This window comes from Macrosteles quadrilineatus, unplaced genomic scaffold (genome assembly GCF_028750875.1).
Source record: "Macrosteles quadrilineatus isolate MER2022 unplaced genomic scaffold, UCM_ALF_1.0 Scaffold_819__1_contigs__length_30479, whole genome shotgun sequence".
Lineage (NCBI taxonomy): Eukaryota > Metazoa > Arthropoda > Insecta > Hemiptera > Cicadellidae > Macrosteles > Macrosteles quadrilineatus.
The window spans coordinates 1-17,948 of NW_026543412.1; the positions used below are offsets into that span (position 1 = coordinate 1).

A 17,948-nucleotide genomic window follows, 5' to 3' on the forward strand; every position below is an offset into this window, starting at 1 on the left:
CACCGAGTCTCATTTCATTCTAATTAAACATGAGAAAATGGGAAACAAATTCGTGTTGATTTCCCACCAGGCGTAACATCCGTGACAATTTTCTGTGATCATAGAAACGACCGAGATTATTACTTGCGATCACGGAAACGCCTAAAAATAAAGAATCGGCGTAAGAAACTTAAACGAACATCCGTGATCGTATGTTACGATCGTGGCCAAATCCGTGATGATTTCTAGCGATCAAACGTAGAAATAACTGTGATGGTAAACTACGACAGCAATGATGATGACCGGTGAAGATTTCACAATTGCGGCAACATTCGCTTCATCTCCAGCGATTATTTTAACACCCGTAACTATTTTTCGCGATCGACGAAAAATTAATGATCATCTTGCACTTGCGGCTTAGTGTGTGATGATTTATCGATATTGCGCCAATATTCGTGGTCATTTCTACAGTAGTTTCTCGCAATTGCGTTTTTCGATTACGCAAAACGTGTAAGCTCTGTGTTTTCGGGTGGATTCCCGGTTGCTAGGTTGGCAGAATTAGGTGACCCTGAATTATCACTACAAGTAGCCTAGGCTAATTAGGATTTATTTTTTATCAACCGTATCTAAAATGTATACTTATCAATTTTGAAGTTTTTATCTGGTATTATTAATGTAAACCTGCACATTATTCGCCTTATGTATACAAGTATAATTGTATCTGTATATTTCTTGGCCTAGTCTTGTATTTTATTTGTATTTCGTACTAAACAAAATCTGGACAGACTCGAACTCAATTCTGTGTATTCTAGTCATCACATAGGATCTCATACTTCGACGCCAATTCCTAAGACAATTGGAACGCAGTGCGCGCAGTATTTCCAACTCATTGCTGAAAAGCATGTTTTCATGGTATTCCCAGCTCATTTCTAAATACATTACCTCCACCGCAGCCCGCAGCAAACCTGCACACTAAGTGAATTTCAATTTGTTTGATTGGATTCTTACTAAAATTGTCCATAAACAAGATATATTTATTCCCCATTTAAATAACATTAGATTTAACAAATACCTAGGGTTTACTGCTACGGCGAGGTTAAAAGTGTTTTTTTTTTGCAAAATATTAATAGTATAGGATGAAATCAATAAATTCGCCAAATATGATCAACATATTTATCACAATTGTGTTTTATTTATACTTCAGGACACGTATCCTGTTGTGCTATTATTTGCATTAGATTATGTTTCTTCTTGTGCAATTTTGACGATGCCTACCTACACCTTGGTATATTTATAAACTGAAAACTTCAAATCTAATGATAAAATATGTGTTTATCGAGTTCTTTAACGCCAGTAATTCACTATAACGGGTTAAGAGCATTCATATAATACATTTAGTAAGAAACATTTTACATTCAATTGCAATGTTAATCCTTTAGAACACATTATTAAATAATTATTTCTGACTTCATCGGTAGTTAAATGGATTTTCTATTGATACTTGATTTAAATAAGTACAAAGTTAGTATGGCCTCTTTTAAGTAGCGACATGAAAAGCATTTAACTAAGTTATGAGCAAAGTAAAGTGTTGTGTTTCAAAATCGTCACTGTGATGAGTGAGGGATATTCTCGTTCCCGTTTCTCCCTGCACGTTGCCAAACCAACCTCCCCTTCCTGAGGAATCCGCCGTGGCAGTTTCAGTGTTTCTAGCATTCTCAAAAACACCCTTATAATCCTCACTAATTGGCGTGGCAGTTTCGGTATGGATTATGATCATAAAACGTCGTGGCAGTTTCGGTACAGCCCTATTTTGTAACTTTCACATTTTTGCCAAACTGTACAGGCGTGTCTAGGAATCGAACGCTTCCTCTATTCGCATTGTACTAAAGCGTGCGCGGGCCAAGTATGACAAAATATCTGTAGAACCCCATACAGGCAGGCAATAATGTCAGTAAATTCGTCTTGTACAGTAAAAAATATCAACATATTCAAATCCTTCGAAGAACCATCTCGCAAGGCATACTGCTGAAACTATAACAGTGTTGTCTGTTTACACAACTGGTTTTTATTTTTAAAGTGTACGAAAAATGCCACATCAGCCTAAAAAAATGCATTGCGAATCACCCTAAAATAAGTTAGCTTGCACTATTGCCTGCCTCCAAAATGTATACAGGATTTCTATATTTTTTTATAATATTTATATTATATTATAATTGTTAGATTATATTATTATATGTATTATAATTTTTATAATCGGCATAGTCCTACTGTTTCGAGGCTCTATTATTTCTGGGTGGACGCAGATCTAGACTAAACAATGCTAGCTGCTAACAACCACAAAGACAATCGCCGAGATAGGGTGAGGAGGAAATCTATCTTTACAAATACAGATATTCTCTTGCACCTTTCCTGGAACTCCTCGCCCCTACTGTCGGGGAAAAAAAGTTTAGACACTCGAGTTTGGAGCTCTACAGACAAGTAACCAACTAACATAGAAAGGCACGTAGTATATATAAATTTTCGTTGTTTTATTCTACGTATCCCTGTGAAAACAAAAATTTTTTAGCTTGTTTAGGAAATTTTTTATGACAGTCGGAAGGTAAAAACTGCCTGTTTTTAGAGTACCAAAAACCATCTTATGACTTTGAAAATTCGCACAATAAACGGCAGAACTTTATAAAACTTTAATACAATATGGACACATGTATAATGAATTAATTCGTGTAGTTTCAGAATTTTTACTCTACCCAAAAAGTTTTTGTTGTAACTTTTGTAAATCAACTTTTTCTCAAAAACGGCAAACGCTACAAAAAAATTAAAAGCTTGTTTCGATGGTGATTGTTTTTGTATTTGATATATTGATACTGCTCAACCAAATTTTTACGCATGTTATTTTTATGAATTAACAAAAAACTGGATGATCTCGCGCCTGCAAGGGGTGCAAACGCCATCGCCCGCTCGGGGACACCGAAACTGCCACGACGTGTTATGATCATGCTCCATACCGAAACTGCCACGGCAATTAGGAAGGATTATAAAGGTGTTTTCGAGTTGGTTAATAATTAATAATAACTGCTGTTCAGTTTTGACTCAACAGTTCGCAGCCCATCTCTGCTCAGTGTCCAGGTGTTCAATTTGGCGGGATCATCTCATAACTCCAAGGTTTCACAACTCCAAGTGATCATAACTCCAAAGTTTCATAAGTCCAAGAGATCATAACTCCAAATTATATTTAATCCAAAGTTTCACAACTACAAGTACCCGAAAAGGGATGATTTCATTACTCCAAGAAAAATATAAGCGCAAGTGATCATAACTCCAAAGTTTCATAAGTCCAAGTGATCATAACTCCAAAGTTTCATAAGTCCAAGTAAAAATTAAACCAGAGTCTCATAACTCCAAAAGTTGAGTGGAGTCTCATATCTCCAAGTGGATGTGTAGTACAGTCAGCGCCACAAGTTCCTGCGCTGTCCGCTCCGCTGTAATACTGTCAGCAGCCGTTGCCGCATTATTGTACAGTATCTATATACCTACCGTCGCCTGTCAAACGATTAATTATGTAATTTTGTTATATACTTACAGATTAATTAATTGCTATAATTCTTACTTCTATGCTAAAGGGACTTTAACCTTTAACTACTCGCGCGGGTTTTACTAACGTAGGCTATGTACTCGCGTGGGGTGTTTTTGACACCCCGTTATTACATATTTGTTATAATTGTATTACCACTAATAATTGGTAAATAACATTTTTTTGTTGTTATTTAAGTTTATTTTACTGTATACTGTTTCCAATATAAAAGAGTTATTTATTTTAAGTTATACAATGTAAATAATATATTTCTTTTACCAACTGCAATTTGTGTGTGTATTTGGTCAACTTTTGTATATAAACCATTTGTTGTATTAAAAAATATGTATTTTGTCATTGAACTGTTTGATATTGAATAACTAGCATATGTACTACAGTATCCGGAAAATATGTGATTTTTAAAAGATTATATTATGTCTGTGAATGGTAAAGGTACTATTTTTTCCTAAAATGTACTACTAAAAAAACAGTTTTTAGGGGGGGGGGTCGTAATACACACAAGTTTTGTGCAAACAAATTTATTTATATGTCAAAAACACTTGTTTGTTATCGAAATAAATGTAAATAAAAAATGTCCTTTCATTACTTTTAGAGTCTTTCGCAAAAAGAAAAAAAAACATTACCTTATACAGGAACTTGTACTTTTTACGAAACGTTAACACTCACGTGGGGAGTTGAAAACACCCTATACTTTGTAATACACATGTATTACCAAGTGAACACTAGAGATCGCACGGGGACTTTGGATGAGAAACGTTCACAGTTTTAACTTTACATTTCAGGTAATTTAGACTAGGTGTACAATGCAGTTGTCTGCTTACAATATTGAGCAGATAGCAGACATAATAATCAAATAATTTTCTAAAGTCAATATTACATATGTTTCTCGTAAATGAAATGCATACTTGCTGTATCCAATCTCATTAGTATATATTTTGTTTCAAATGAATGAAATGTCTAATTTCGTTATTCAAATTCAATTACAAGTCTGGTTCAATTAAATGTATTGTCTACTTCAAAGTATATATGTTTCATCTGGTTCTCATAAATTAAATGTCTATTTGCAGTAGCAGTATCCTAAATCAATAGTACACCAGCTTCACAAAAATGAGAAATTTACTTGCAGTATCCAATGTCAATGGTCCATTTGGTTCACATAAATAAGATGCCTATTTGCATCATTCAAAGTCAATGATACGTCGGGTTCACTTAAACGAATTGTTTACTTGAAGTATACAAACTCAATGGTACATATCGTTCACATAAATAAATTGTCTACTTGCAGGATCCAAAGAAATGGTTAATTTGATTCCCATAAACGGAGTGCCGATTCGCAGTATATTAAGTCAATGTTACGTCTGGTTCACGTCAATGGAATGTCTACTTGCAGCATCTAAACTCAGTGGTATCTTCGGTTCATATTAATGGAAGTCCTAATTATTGCAGTACCTATTCTGCCTAAGTCTGCATTATTTAATTGTAAGTCTAGTTCACTGAAATGGAAAGCCTACTTGGAATTGCAAGTTAAATGGAAATATAACTCAATGGTAGGCTTATATTTGGTTAAAATGTAATGGATATTTAGATTATTTAAAGTCAAAGGTGTTTCAGCCTTATTCCGGCGACCATAATTATTGGTTGTTTTCATTTTGTAGTAAATTATGCTCAATGATATTAATCTTATTGTTCTTCCCCTTTTCTGTGTCCTATACGGTAATGTACTTTTTAAACTATTCTTTGGCTAACATAATGTGGCTACAAGTGGAATAAAATTGTAGAATACACTAAAAACCATATAAGATGTTGAAAAATGATCAAATATTTACAAGAAATGTTTATTATATGGAACTGTTAGGTACGTAGTCTATGAGTTGAGTCTTAAACTCGTCGGAAATTATGACTTTCATTCGTTTTCAAATAAGTTATTTGTTTTTGAATAACTACTTGACTTCTTTGTAATTGCTCGATTTCGAGCGACATGTACACTATACATTAAAACGTCACAGAGTGATTTATTTCACGATGCCAATCAATAACCATTTGACATATTTTCATGATTTTTGTGTTGCAAGAAACATCGTTACCCCTAGGACTGCCAATAACCGATACCGTATGTTTCAGTTCGAAAGACTATGACAACATACCTTAGTGTAGCAATAACACAAATAAGGTCCTCGATATCAATGCTTCTGTTTCATTCAATAAGATGTTTTATGACATTTCTTCAATTTGAGTCATGCCTATTTATATGTTATTACTATATACATTACAAATAAAACTGTGAGCAATACTCTTACAAAACTTGTACAACCTTTTTTTGTCCGAACATAATCCCCCAGATGAACATATTTCCTAGCATCAAAAACATATTTTTTCAAGTAAATAAAACAATCGCCAATTAATTGCATTGCCCAGCTCTTTCATTAAATAAACAGAATTAAATTATTCAAACCGCGAAAGCATAACAGACGTAGCCCGTTCGGCCTATGGGGACCTGAGAAATTAGTCCATACCTATAATATTCAGCAAATATGCACATTCTAAGCTCAAGTTTAATGTGCAGTATGAAGACACACCCCCCAATATCCTATATTTTTATCTTATATCCTATATTTTTATTTGGTAAACTGCGATAGCCGTTTACATTTAATTTTATTGTATTTATATGCAATATTTATATTTTAATTTATATTTATATTTATATTAATATTTTTTTTATTATATTATATTTATATTTATATTAATATTTATAGGCCTTTCTTACTTAAATTTACATTTTTTAAACGGGCAGTTCAGAAGACGGGGCACGGAAGCCACGTCATGTTGGTAACATTGACAATTCGAATTAAGCGGCAGGCAGGTTGCCAGTATGGATACTAAAAAGTCCCACACGCCCCTGCTCGCCCCTCCACGCAACTCTCCATCAATTCCAGAACATGAAAGGATCCATAATGTCATATGGGTTCAAGTTATGACCAAATGTTACAGGACCACTCTTGTTAGCTGTATTGTTCTACACCTTTTAATTTTCTAACTCTTCTCTAGAGTCATTATTAAAAGAATTAATAAATATTTTCGTAATGAGCGACATTTCCTGCCTGTATGCCAAACGAAACGTGATACTTAGATCTATATAATTAATACGCGAACACGAATGGTTTTTGATACTCTAAAACAGGAAGTTTTTACCTTCCGACTGTCATAAAAAATTTCCTAAACGAGCTAATTTTTTTGTTTTTACAGGAATACGTAGCATAAAACAACGAAAATTTATATATACTACGTGTTTTTCTAAGTTAGTCTGGCCACTTTTCTGTAGAGCTCCAAACTCGAGTGTCTAAAGTTTTTTACCCCGACAGTAGGAACGAGAATTTTCTAAAACATGATTTATGGCTAGTGTTTTTTCTTGGATGAAATGGAGTCGTCGTTGTATATATTTCTAGACTATACATCGATGCATAAAATACTTCATTTATATAGGTTAAGGAAACATATTTTCAATATAAACATGAAAAAACTTTATAAGGTGTTATATAAGGATACGTGTTATAGTTAAAATTGAGAACTTTTTTTAAAAGATAATGAAACATACAATAGACTTATAAAAATTAACTGCAATACGTTCTATTCAATTGGTTATTACAATAACGCGGGGAAAGATAGATTTATATCACAACGTTGCAGGGCAGATGTAGTTTTACAATTTCATTACATCTAGTGATAATTTAGGTAGTTAAAAAATAAAAAAATAGGTTTTTTGCATGAGATAAAACGCAATAATAAAATTAAACTATTCACACAGAGTATTGACTAAGATATGGAGGTAAAAAGTATAATTATTTTTTATTATAGTTCAATTATACTTTATAGTTTTATACTTTCTTATGAATTGGCGACCAGTTTTGCCCTATAGACCTAGAGACAAATTGAACTGAACTTGTACAATTTCAGTTTGCGTCAAGATTTTTAACAATTTATTAGGCTTGCATCCGCTTCAGCGAAAGCGTTGGAATATCTGTCTCTGTCATGCTTGGGGTGTTTAGTTTCTCCTCAAGACTGTGCGACGCTAGTGCACCCTAGCGTAGGACAGCTGAACTACCTCAGTCGCTTGTCCGTGTGCTGCGGGACCCTTGATGACAAAGGTTTTTTAAAACGATCAAATTAATTACTCAGAGATTTTATTTTTTAGATGTGGTACACTCAAACAAAAACTGAAATATTGTAGTTTGTGATGGTACCAATTTCAATTACAAATATTAAAATATATGTTAGTTACAGTTGAACTAATTTACCGAAATCCTTATGGGAAATCAAATTATGTATTTCATGTATATAAAATTAAAAAACAACTTTATAATGGTTTATTATACTTTATATAGTAGGATATGTAGTGACAAACATTACAAGTGTTCCTTTTTTTTAGTAAATGTCTATATATTTCCTGAAATAAGTAAAATGTGTCGCCGCTCCATGTTAAACTAGCGGGCAGCGCTGAGCTCGGGCGAGCTGGCTCCCGCCGCCTCTTAAACTTTAAAACTCAACATTTGAATTAAAAAGATTTAACCTTAAAGCTAAGTAAACAGCAAACTGTATTTGGAAACCCAGATCCTAACGTACGGTCTACAGGTATAGCCTCTCTCAATATATAGGGTGCCCTGTAAGTAAACAGCAAAACTCCGGGAAATGGTTCTATGGGCCAAAATAAAGAGAAAATCAAATATAACACTTTGTTCAAAATCGCTTCGTTAACCAGGTATCCGCCATTTTGTATTTTTTAATAAACATTTTATTTTGAATTTTTTTAAACTGGTCTTTATAAGATTTGGCAGTAGCCTAGGTTAAGGTAAAAAATACCATTTTTATAAAAAAAATCATCCTGTTACAATAAAAAAAATCGAAATGGCGGCCGTTTATTTTTTAAATTTAAAATACTCAAAAACGGCTAGTTTTATAAACAAATGTCAAGAACACTTTTTTTGTTTTGTTATTCTCTACCAAGTTAAAAAAGATCAATAAGAAATTGCTTAAATATTACGATTTTTTAATGTAAAATGGGGTAAACCCGGATGCCTTATTCCTTCTGGATGCCTTACAGTTCCTGCCTTATTCTACCCTGGAGTTTTGCCGTTTACTTAAGGGACACACTATATATTAATAAGTATTTTGTTAACATCATAATCAGTGTTAATATTGTCACTTATTACATTCGGAGTTGTATACATTTTTCAGAAAAATGTTCCATTTCAGATGTTGTTTACGCCAGCTTTTCTCGTAGCTGTCGCAGCATTGGCTGTATTTCTTGATGTAAGTATACTTGCAATTTTCAAATATAATTTTATTTAAAATCTTGTATCTTATCTTGCATGTGGTATAGGTTTCATCGTCTAGGATTTAAAAGCTTGATTTGGTTGTGATAACGTTTACAAAATAATAAGTACATACAAAATAAATACAGATTTGGTGTATGTTTTAAATTAAAGTGGCTAAACGATGTGAATGGTTTGTGAAATTACATAAAAGCTATCAAATTTAAAATACAAATATAACTAGTATACGTCAATCAAAGTCATGTAATGCCTAGAGAAAGTCTACCGTTTAAGATTTTTTTATTTGTTTTAAACATTTAAGACTATTTCCATAAAACATAAAACTTACATCCATTGTCATACTCTTGTAATGCTTATGATATTCACTAAAATTAAAAATACTAATCGCATTGCTTGTAACAACTAATTATTATTTTATTTTTAGGCCGCACTAGCAGAACTCCACTCCATTAATCTCACACGTGATTGGCCTGTGAAACACCATGATGGCGTTTTAACACCATGGGTTTAAACATTGGTGGTTCCTTAAGGAACTCCCACCGGGTGACAGTGGCGCTGTACTGACCGAGGATTTTATTACCTACATTTCATTCCATGGTTAAGATTATACCTTTTAGCAAATCAATTCCATCAATACTGTACAGAAAATCTAAAAAAAAACATTGGTGCGACACAAGTCTCGCTCAGTTAACATGTTAGTTTATGCACTGGGATATTCTGTATACGAAACGTTGTGATTTAAAATAAAAATGAAATCATCTATCACAAAATAAATTTTATTTGTAAATCGCACAAATTGTTTATTTAAAAAAAAAAAAAATATATATATAATTCACACTAACAGTTGACAAAACTACAACTTTAAGGTTATGTGAAATATTTTTAGGAATTACCAAAAATTACAATAAATACATGCCTAGTAAGTGGTGACAATAAAACAAATAATTTGCAATGAATATGGACACTGCTTGAGTATTTCATATTCATTGATGTTTTAAGTTAAGTAAATAAGCAAACATGTTTCGGCTCTAAGGACGTAAAACCCTGCCCAGTCCCAATTGCCGATGACAGCTGGCATGGACAGCAGCAATACATAGATTTCGGCCTACAATAAACATTTCTAAAACAGCTAAAAACATAATAGTATGGTGTAAATATAAGTACTAAAAGATATCATAGTTATTTATACGATTTGAAGTGCATGGACTATTATTGAGTCCAATGACACTCCAAATATCGAGTCATGTTAGTGCAAAGAAAACACAATTTTAATGAAAACACCTCCACATAATATCACGAATAATTTAAGCGTTACTTGTTGTAAGAAATGCAATTTACTTTTTTATGTTCAAATGTTGTTAAGAGAGTTTGAAGCGTTATGATCCATTGAATTATGATGAAAAAAATCAACAAAGTCATTTTTTCGTTTTTTTTATTTGTATTACCAAAAACAGTATGCGACTAGTCAGCAAGAAGCTTTGAAAATAAATCATTTTACCTTATAACCTTTAATTATACAATTTACATGTTTATCTCATTCAAAATCACGATTGTAATTGACTAATGAAATCGAACGAGTTAGCGACGAGCTACAATCCCCAAAACAATAATAAATTTGACTTTTTATAAAACTTTATTACTAAAAGATTTATAACTTGAGTTTTTAATACGTCACCAAGTTCTTTCTGATTTTGAACTACTTAGTAAATGTTTGGCTTTAATTTTATTACTCGCTATATACAATCTGACTAATCTAAAGTGAGTCGTAGACCTTCATTTAACAAAAAATTTTTTTTATTTATAAATTTGGCTTTGGTATAAGACATATTTACCCAATTATAAATAACAATCAATTAGCAATCTTTAGCTAAAATACAAGTTAAGACTTTGACGAATTATTTAAGACCATAAACAGTTTTGGGAGTTATTTATAATTGGGGAGACAAGTATTTAACTAAAGAGAAATTTCAAAATAAAAATAATTTTATGTTCAACGAAGGCACTCTGCTTATTTTAAATTTAACAGATTTTATCAAATGATTAATTAAATTGAAGCCAAACAATAAATGAGTAATAATTAGAGACCACAAAGAACTTGGTGACGTATCCACACCCTTTGGTTACATTTACTCATCAGGGAATATCAAGTTTTGGATTAAACTTCGTTATTAAATTTATATGTAAACTGCATTCCGAGTACTATATATATAAAAAAATTAAACTTACGGATTTTTATAGATATTTATATTTTTTGTATTTATTAATGTAATACATTTGAATTTAATACATGTTTAAAGCATTTAGAATTTAAACACCTATTATGGTCAATCCTGCTTTATAAATATCAATTAAGGTATAGATAGCCACTCCAAACCAGTAGTATAACTAACCTTAATAATTAATAAGCAAGGATAAGCTGAACTAAGCATCCTGAAACTAGAAGTTATGACTTTATAGCTTGGAAACATGTCAGTAGTTTATTTGAAGGTTTAACTAATGTTCAAGTTAAGGTTTAAGTGCGACTCCATCAGAATTTCGCAGCGCTATCAGGTTTAAAGCTAGTTTAGTTACATCATGAAACTGAGCATGTATAAATGAGTGTTTTCTATGTATTTTGTGTTTGGGGTTATTTTAACTTGCCAGAGAAAAGGTGCTGGGCAGTAATATGACCGAAACCATAGACAAAAATAATGAAATAATTCTTTCAATTAAGAATTATTTAATTATTTTTTTCTACGCCGAAACATGGCGAAAAATATACAATTGATCGTGATTTTTAATTGATTAAATAATTTATGAAAAGGTATCAAATAAGCGTAGTACCAATGCTTGGTTCTGATATGTAAACATAAGTCCTTGAATGTTTATATATAAATAATAAACTTATATTGACCCATTTTAAGATGATGGTCATAACATAAGATGATGATAGACATGGTGCACTGCTTCTAGGTCGTAAATATATTGTTATCAGTTGGATAGCTCATAGGAAATAATGCTTATAATAATAATATGGATGATTTAATTGTTTTTACTATTCAAACGGTGAACTGATCTTAAAATCCTGTTGGCATGGCTTTCAATTTTACGTATTAAGCTCCTTTCATACAGAAGCAATGGTGATACTTCTATTTACCTCTTGTCATATTTGGGTTGTTTGTGAATTTTTAATACCCAATTGTAACGTTCCGAAGTGAAATCTACTTTTATTCAATCCTCTCAACAATGCTGAGACTGATCAACTCAGCTATGTTTATAAGCTGCATAAGCGCGCTATGCTGCCTGCCGTTTGAGACCCAAAATCAAAATAAAAGAAGAGTTGACTCCGGATCTACACCAACTGGACTCAGTTTCCCCCCCCCCTTGTTCCTTGGTTTTGGAAGTGATTCCTTTCGTCCTTCTTCTCTGAGACGACGGCCATGATACTTCTTCCTTTTCTTGTCCTCCAAGACTCTCAACTACTGTCCCCGAACCCTAGCCTGGGATTTATGTGATCGGGGTGAGTCTGAATTTCAGTTAGTTAAATTATTTGTCCTTTTATTGTATTTTGTCTTTCTGTGTAATGTCAACGTTTGTGTTTAGGTTCAATTCATTTTGATTATTGAAATTGTCGAAGCACTCGGCACGAGAAAACCAAAATGGACATGTCAGGGAAAAGTTTGTCCAAGCCTAAAGTGTAATTTTGTAAATTTCTGATACTTAGCCTTTCAAATTATGTATTTATTTGGTGTTCCTACAGAGGGATAAACTTAGTTAAATTCTTTATTATGTGTTTTAAGCGAGAATAGTTGAAAAAAAGAGACTAGTCGTTGACTATCAAGTTTGGTTTTGACATGTCGCAATCTAAACATATTTTGGATTCAAAGACGAAGTAGTGAGGTTAAGGCCTAACAAACTTGTGTATGTAAATAAATGTCTTGTTTTAGTATTTTTGTTGAATTTTTGTCGAATTAAAAATTGATTTTTGTGTGAAAATAAGATGTTCTAGGATATGGTTGCCTGCAGAATCATGACAAGTTGAGCACATGGTTGGACATTATTAGTTTATGTTATTTTATTACAACCATAGGTTACAGGTATAGCTATTTAGAAAGTGGATCACAGATATGTTGATTTAAAGGAAGTTTTAAATTCAATTTTGAATTTTGTTGGCTGGAAGTTGGCTTAGGCCTAGAACCGTTACTTTTGTGGAAACTTGAAAAACATATGTTTAAAAATATAAAAAAAAGTAAAATAAATTAGCTCTAGTCAATCTTATGTTTATTAATTACTATTTCTTTGATTTATGATGTAAAAATTCAGTTGAAAGTACCTAACCTAACCAAGATGCTTACTAGCTTGCTCACCCCATTGAAGTGCGCAATTACTAGCCTGTTTTGCTATCTCCGTTTCGGAGTGAATGAACAATATAATTATTGACACTCCAATCTGGTTCCCGGCTAATTTTGCCTTTTGAGTGACTGAACTATTGCCTGTTCACAGAAGTTAGGCCTAGGTAGTGCAGTGCATCGGGTCAAACCATATTAAGACTGAACTATTAGAACTCTTGTGGTTGACCTCATAGAACAAACATTTAGTGCTACTAAAACCCACATATCTTACCATTGCAACATTCTATTCCCTTTGGGTTGTACAGGGAGCAGTTACGGACCAGAGACGTTTTGGACTTCCAAGACCTGCCTATTGACGACCTCATCGCCGCTGCAGTGTCACTGTAACTTGCCACTGAAGTCTACCCTACCAATCGTTGGACGCTCCGGCCCTATTGCCATGGAGACTCTGGGCCCAAGATTCGACTGGATGTGAAAACGATAAGTCCTAGGCCTAAGTTAACTTACTGTGTGCAGGCAAATCTTTTCTGTTTCAATTTGAGCCGTTCCATTATCAACAAAATGGAAGACTGAGTGCACCCTGCCCGTTTTGGGGAGTGTTAGGTTAGGTTAGGTTGGACGCTCCGTTTCTGAAGAAGCAACGTAGGTTAAGCAACATTCATCGTAATATTTATATTTATTTGTATCATTGTTTCATTGTGTATTATATTGTGTTTATTTCAGGTGGCCACCTAAATTCATGAAAATATTGTCTGAAATTTAATCATTTAATTTACTGAAGGAATGTGTTAGGTTCTGGTTAGGCCTAGTGTATGTAAATAGTAACCTGTTTAAAACCCACATTCTAATTTGTTAACTTGTCAGTGTTTATTTAAATCGTTTGTTTCATGTTCCAATATTTTTGAGATTTAATACTCAGTAACTTAAATTGTTTCATGTTTTCGAATATTTGAGATTAGTAAATTCAGAAAATTGTTTCTTGTTTCATTGAAGGGTCTTTACTTGTTATTATTGTCCATGTTTTGAACCACTCGGTACTTGAGAATATTTTTTTGGTTAAGGAATTTTTGCTGCCTTTTTGTACTGAAATTAATTGTGTTCTTTAATTTTGAACCACATTTCAATTCTTTGTATTGTCAATATTTGAATTTTTCTCTAGTAAATTTGCATTTTGTAACTTGTAATTGTATTGTATTATTGATTCCCTTACTAGTTAAGTCATGTAGCCTATTTCCCCTTGATAAAATGGATCAGTATCCACACAACTAGGTAGGCCTAACTCAATTCTAGGTTTTTACGCTCACAGTTACCTCTAGATCTTGAGGTTAGGGTACATTTTAGTAATTATAGATTGTAAGGTGTGTTCATTTTGGTCACGTAAAACTTGTTCTTTTGTCGTATTCACGTCTTTCGTAATCAGGCTCACCTTACGGTCACCTTAATACCAGGCAACCGTCCAACCCGCTAGGAATTCCCTTTCCTCATTAATGGAACTCCCCCCTACCCTAAGGCAAATGAGGTGGCGCCCTGTGACTACAAGGTGAACTGAATACAAGACTGAAAATACAATTAGGCAACACCCTCGACCCAAACCGACTGACTTGGCAATTCATGTAACTCCCTTTGGGAGGTTACACAATATAATTATTGTTATTTACAGTTTTGATGACAATGTCACAAACAAATATTTTTTTTAAAAATAAATGACTTCACATAACGACTGAATACCGACGAATGAATCGTAAATAATTTGTGATTCAAGTAAAGTAAAACGTAGCGTTTAAATGTAAACCAGACGGTTTGTTAGTTAGTTATGGTATTTACATTTGACAAAAGCTAATTACATTTCATAATTTAATTTCACCTACCGCGTATAATATCCATTTTATTTTGTATTCCATTATTATGGATGCAACATTTATACGACTCATATATGTCCGATTTTATTATCTAATTAAATAGTACAATGCATAATAAACAATGTTTATTGTGCAAAAAACTCATTTAGTACTACACCTACTTTAATCACTTCTGTATTTTTTTACTATATATGTTGTAATGTATTTCCATAAATTGCAGAGAATTTCAAATAAAGAAAATATCATTTTAATAAAAACACCTCCACATAATGTCACTAACAATTTAAATGTTACTTTTTGGAAACAATTATTATTTACATTGATTTTTTTATTATGTTATGAGAGTTTCAAGCGTTATGATCTATTGAATTATGTTTAAAACAAAAACTAAACAAATTAGGAATGCCTACGCCATTCTTAATTTTTTTTTCTGATAAGTATCTGAAACAAGCTCAAATAGCTCAGCAACCTATATAATCATCAAGAAGGGTTGAACATTGAAACATCTTACTATATAACCTTTAATTATTTCATACAACTGTTTATCTCATAAAAAAATCTAATCGTAATTGCCTATGGTCACAAATAATGTACGTAACCAATAATATGCTCTCTTTGCCTTTACAACTCGCAGATTTACAATCAGTTTTATCACTAATCGATAGTATGGAAACAATGGAACGTTAAAAAAACAAGTGTTAGGAATACGTATAAATATCAGAACTAACATAGGATAGATTTCAATAGATTTTGAGGTACTCATCTCTTTAAATCAATTGTAAATGTAAGTATAGGCCCTATTATACGTTAAAAACAATATTTATTAAAAAAATTTTCGTTAAGTATAGGAGGATAAATTCAAGTATTAACTTACATGTCAAATGTTTGTAAGTTACACAAACATGACTATATTTTTTTACTGTTATTCATTTTGATAATAGTCCATATGCTTTAAATCATATTATTAACTATTCTTACTATCCGTGTTATAAGTATTTTTGTTAATTTTATGTCTAAAAACTCTCATAATAACCATGTTTTATGTTCGCAGATATTTTAAAAGGTAATCTTGTATTGTTTTGTTAAGGCATAAGCCGTACCTTTTTGTGCAACTTTGGCCATTATTATTTTTAATTGGAGTTGATGAACGACCAGTATAAATAATAATACCACCATGATAATGAATCTATTGACAAAAGTAATTTTAGTAATTAAACTTTATAACTCAACAATTTAATTAACAAGATTTAACGTTAAAGCTAAATAAACAGAAAACCGTATTAGGAAACCCAGATCCAAACGTACGGTCTACAAGTATAGCCTCTCTCAATATTTAGAGTGTCCAGTAAGTAAACAGCCAAACTCCGGGAAATGGTTCTATGGGTCAAATAAAGAGAAAATCAAACATAACACTTTATTCAAAATCGCTTCGTTAACCAGATATCCGCCATTTTGTATTTTTTAATAAACATTTTATTTTGATTTTTTTTACCGGTCTATATAAAATTTGGTATGTAGGGTAAGGTAGAAAATACCAATTAAAAAAAAAATCTTGTCTCAATGAAAAATTTCAAAATGGCGGCCGTTTTAATTTTTAAACTTAAATTACTCAAAAACGGCTTCATTTAGCATGTGTAATTCACTATCACACTATACCAAGTTAAAAAAGTATCAAATGAATATAATAATAGCAAATAATAATACAACAAACAAATAATAATAGCTGAAATATTACGATTTTTAGTTGTAAAATGGGGCAAACCTGACTAGCTCCTGCCTTACTCTACCCCGTAATTTGGCTGTTTACTTAAGGGACACCCTGCATCTTAATAAGTATTTAGTTAACATCATAATCAGTGTTAATATTGTCACTTATTAAATTCAGAGTTGCGTAAACTTTTAGAAAATGTTTCATTTCAGATGTTGTTCACGCCAGCTTTTCTCGTAGCTGTCACAGCGTTGGCTCTATTACTTGATGTAAGTATTCTTGCAATAGTAAAATATAATTATATTTTAAAAGCTTGTATTTTATCTTGCAAGTAGTATAGCTTTAATCGTCTGATTTGGATAAGTTGATGTTTACAAAATAATTAGTTCATAAAAAATAAATACAGATTTGTTGTATGTTTTGAATTAATAAGGCCAAACGATGTGATTGGTTTTTTAAACAACATAAAAGCTAACACATTTAAAATGCAGTGAGAACTAGTATACGCCAATCAAAGTCATGTAACGACTAGAAAAGTCTACTGGTTAAATTTTATCTATTTTTTTCAAACATTTAAGACTATTTTCATAAAACATAAAACTTACATCCATTTTCAAACTCTTGTAATATTTCCGATATTCACTAAAATTGAAAATACTAATCGCATTGCTTGTAACAACTAATTACTTTTTATTTTTAGGGCGCACTAGCAGAACTTCGCATCTCTCATTCCAGACGTGGACTATGGCCTGGAAAACACCAGGATGGCATTTAACACCATGGGTTAAGGAACCCCGACCGGGTGACAGCGGCGCTGTACTAACGGGGGTTCTATTAACTATATTTCATTCCCTGGTTAAGATTATACCTTTTACAAATCAATTCTATCAATACTGTACAGAAAATCTTAAACAAAAAATAAATGTTTAAACAAAACTCTTGCTTATTTTAACAACGTTTTATGTTAAATAACGTCTGTCGTCGATAATTAACACAGGTCTGGGGGTAGACTTAAGTTATATTTACTTTTGTAAAAATCATAGTAATTAGAAGTAATAAAATGTAGCAACAGAATGCTTTTGGAAGTTGACATAAATTGTGCATAGACTCCGACACTTTTAAAATGTTGATTAAAAAAACATGCTGGCACTA

At 32.2% G+C, this 17,948-nt stretch overlaps 1 long non-coding RNA gene across 1 annotated transcript; it reads left to right on the forward strand.

The window, feature by feature from the left end:
* The first annotated feature begins 15,679 nt into the window (after window positions 1-15,679).
* LOC128982633 (uncharacterized) lies at window positions 15,680-17,732 on the forward strand. The gene is made up of 3 exons (XR_008489702.1): window positions 15,680-15,872; window positions 17,009-17,065; window positions 17,497-17,732. It is a non-coding gene; the product is annotated as an uncharacterized LOC128982633 (long non-coding RNA).
* Window positions 17,733-17,948: the final 216 nt, after the last annotated feature.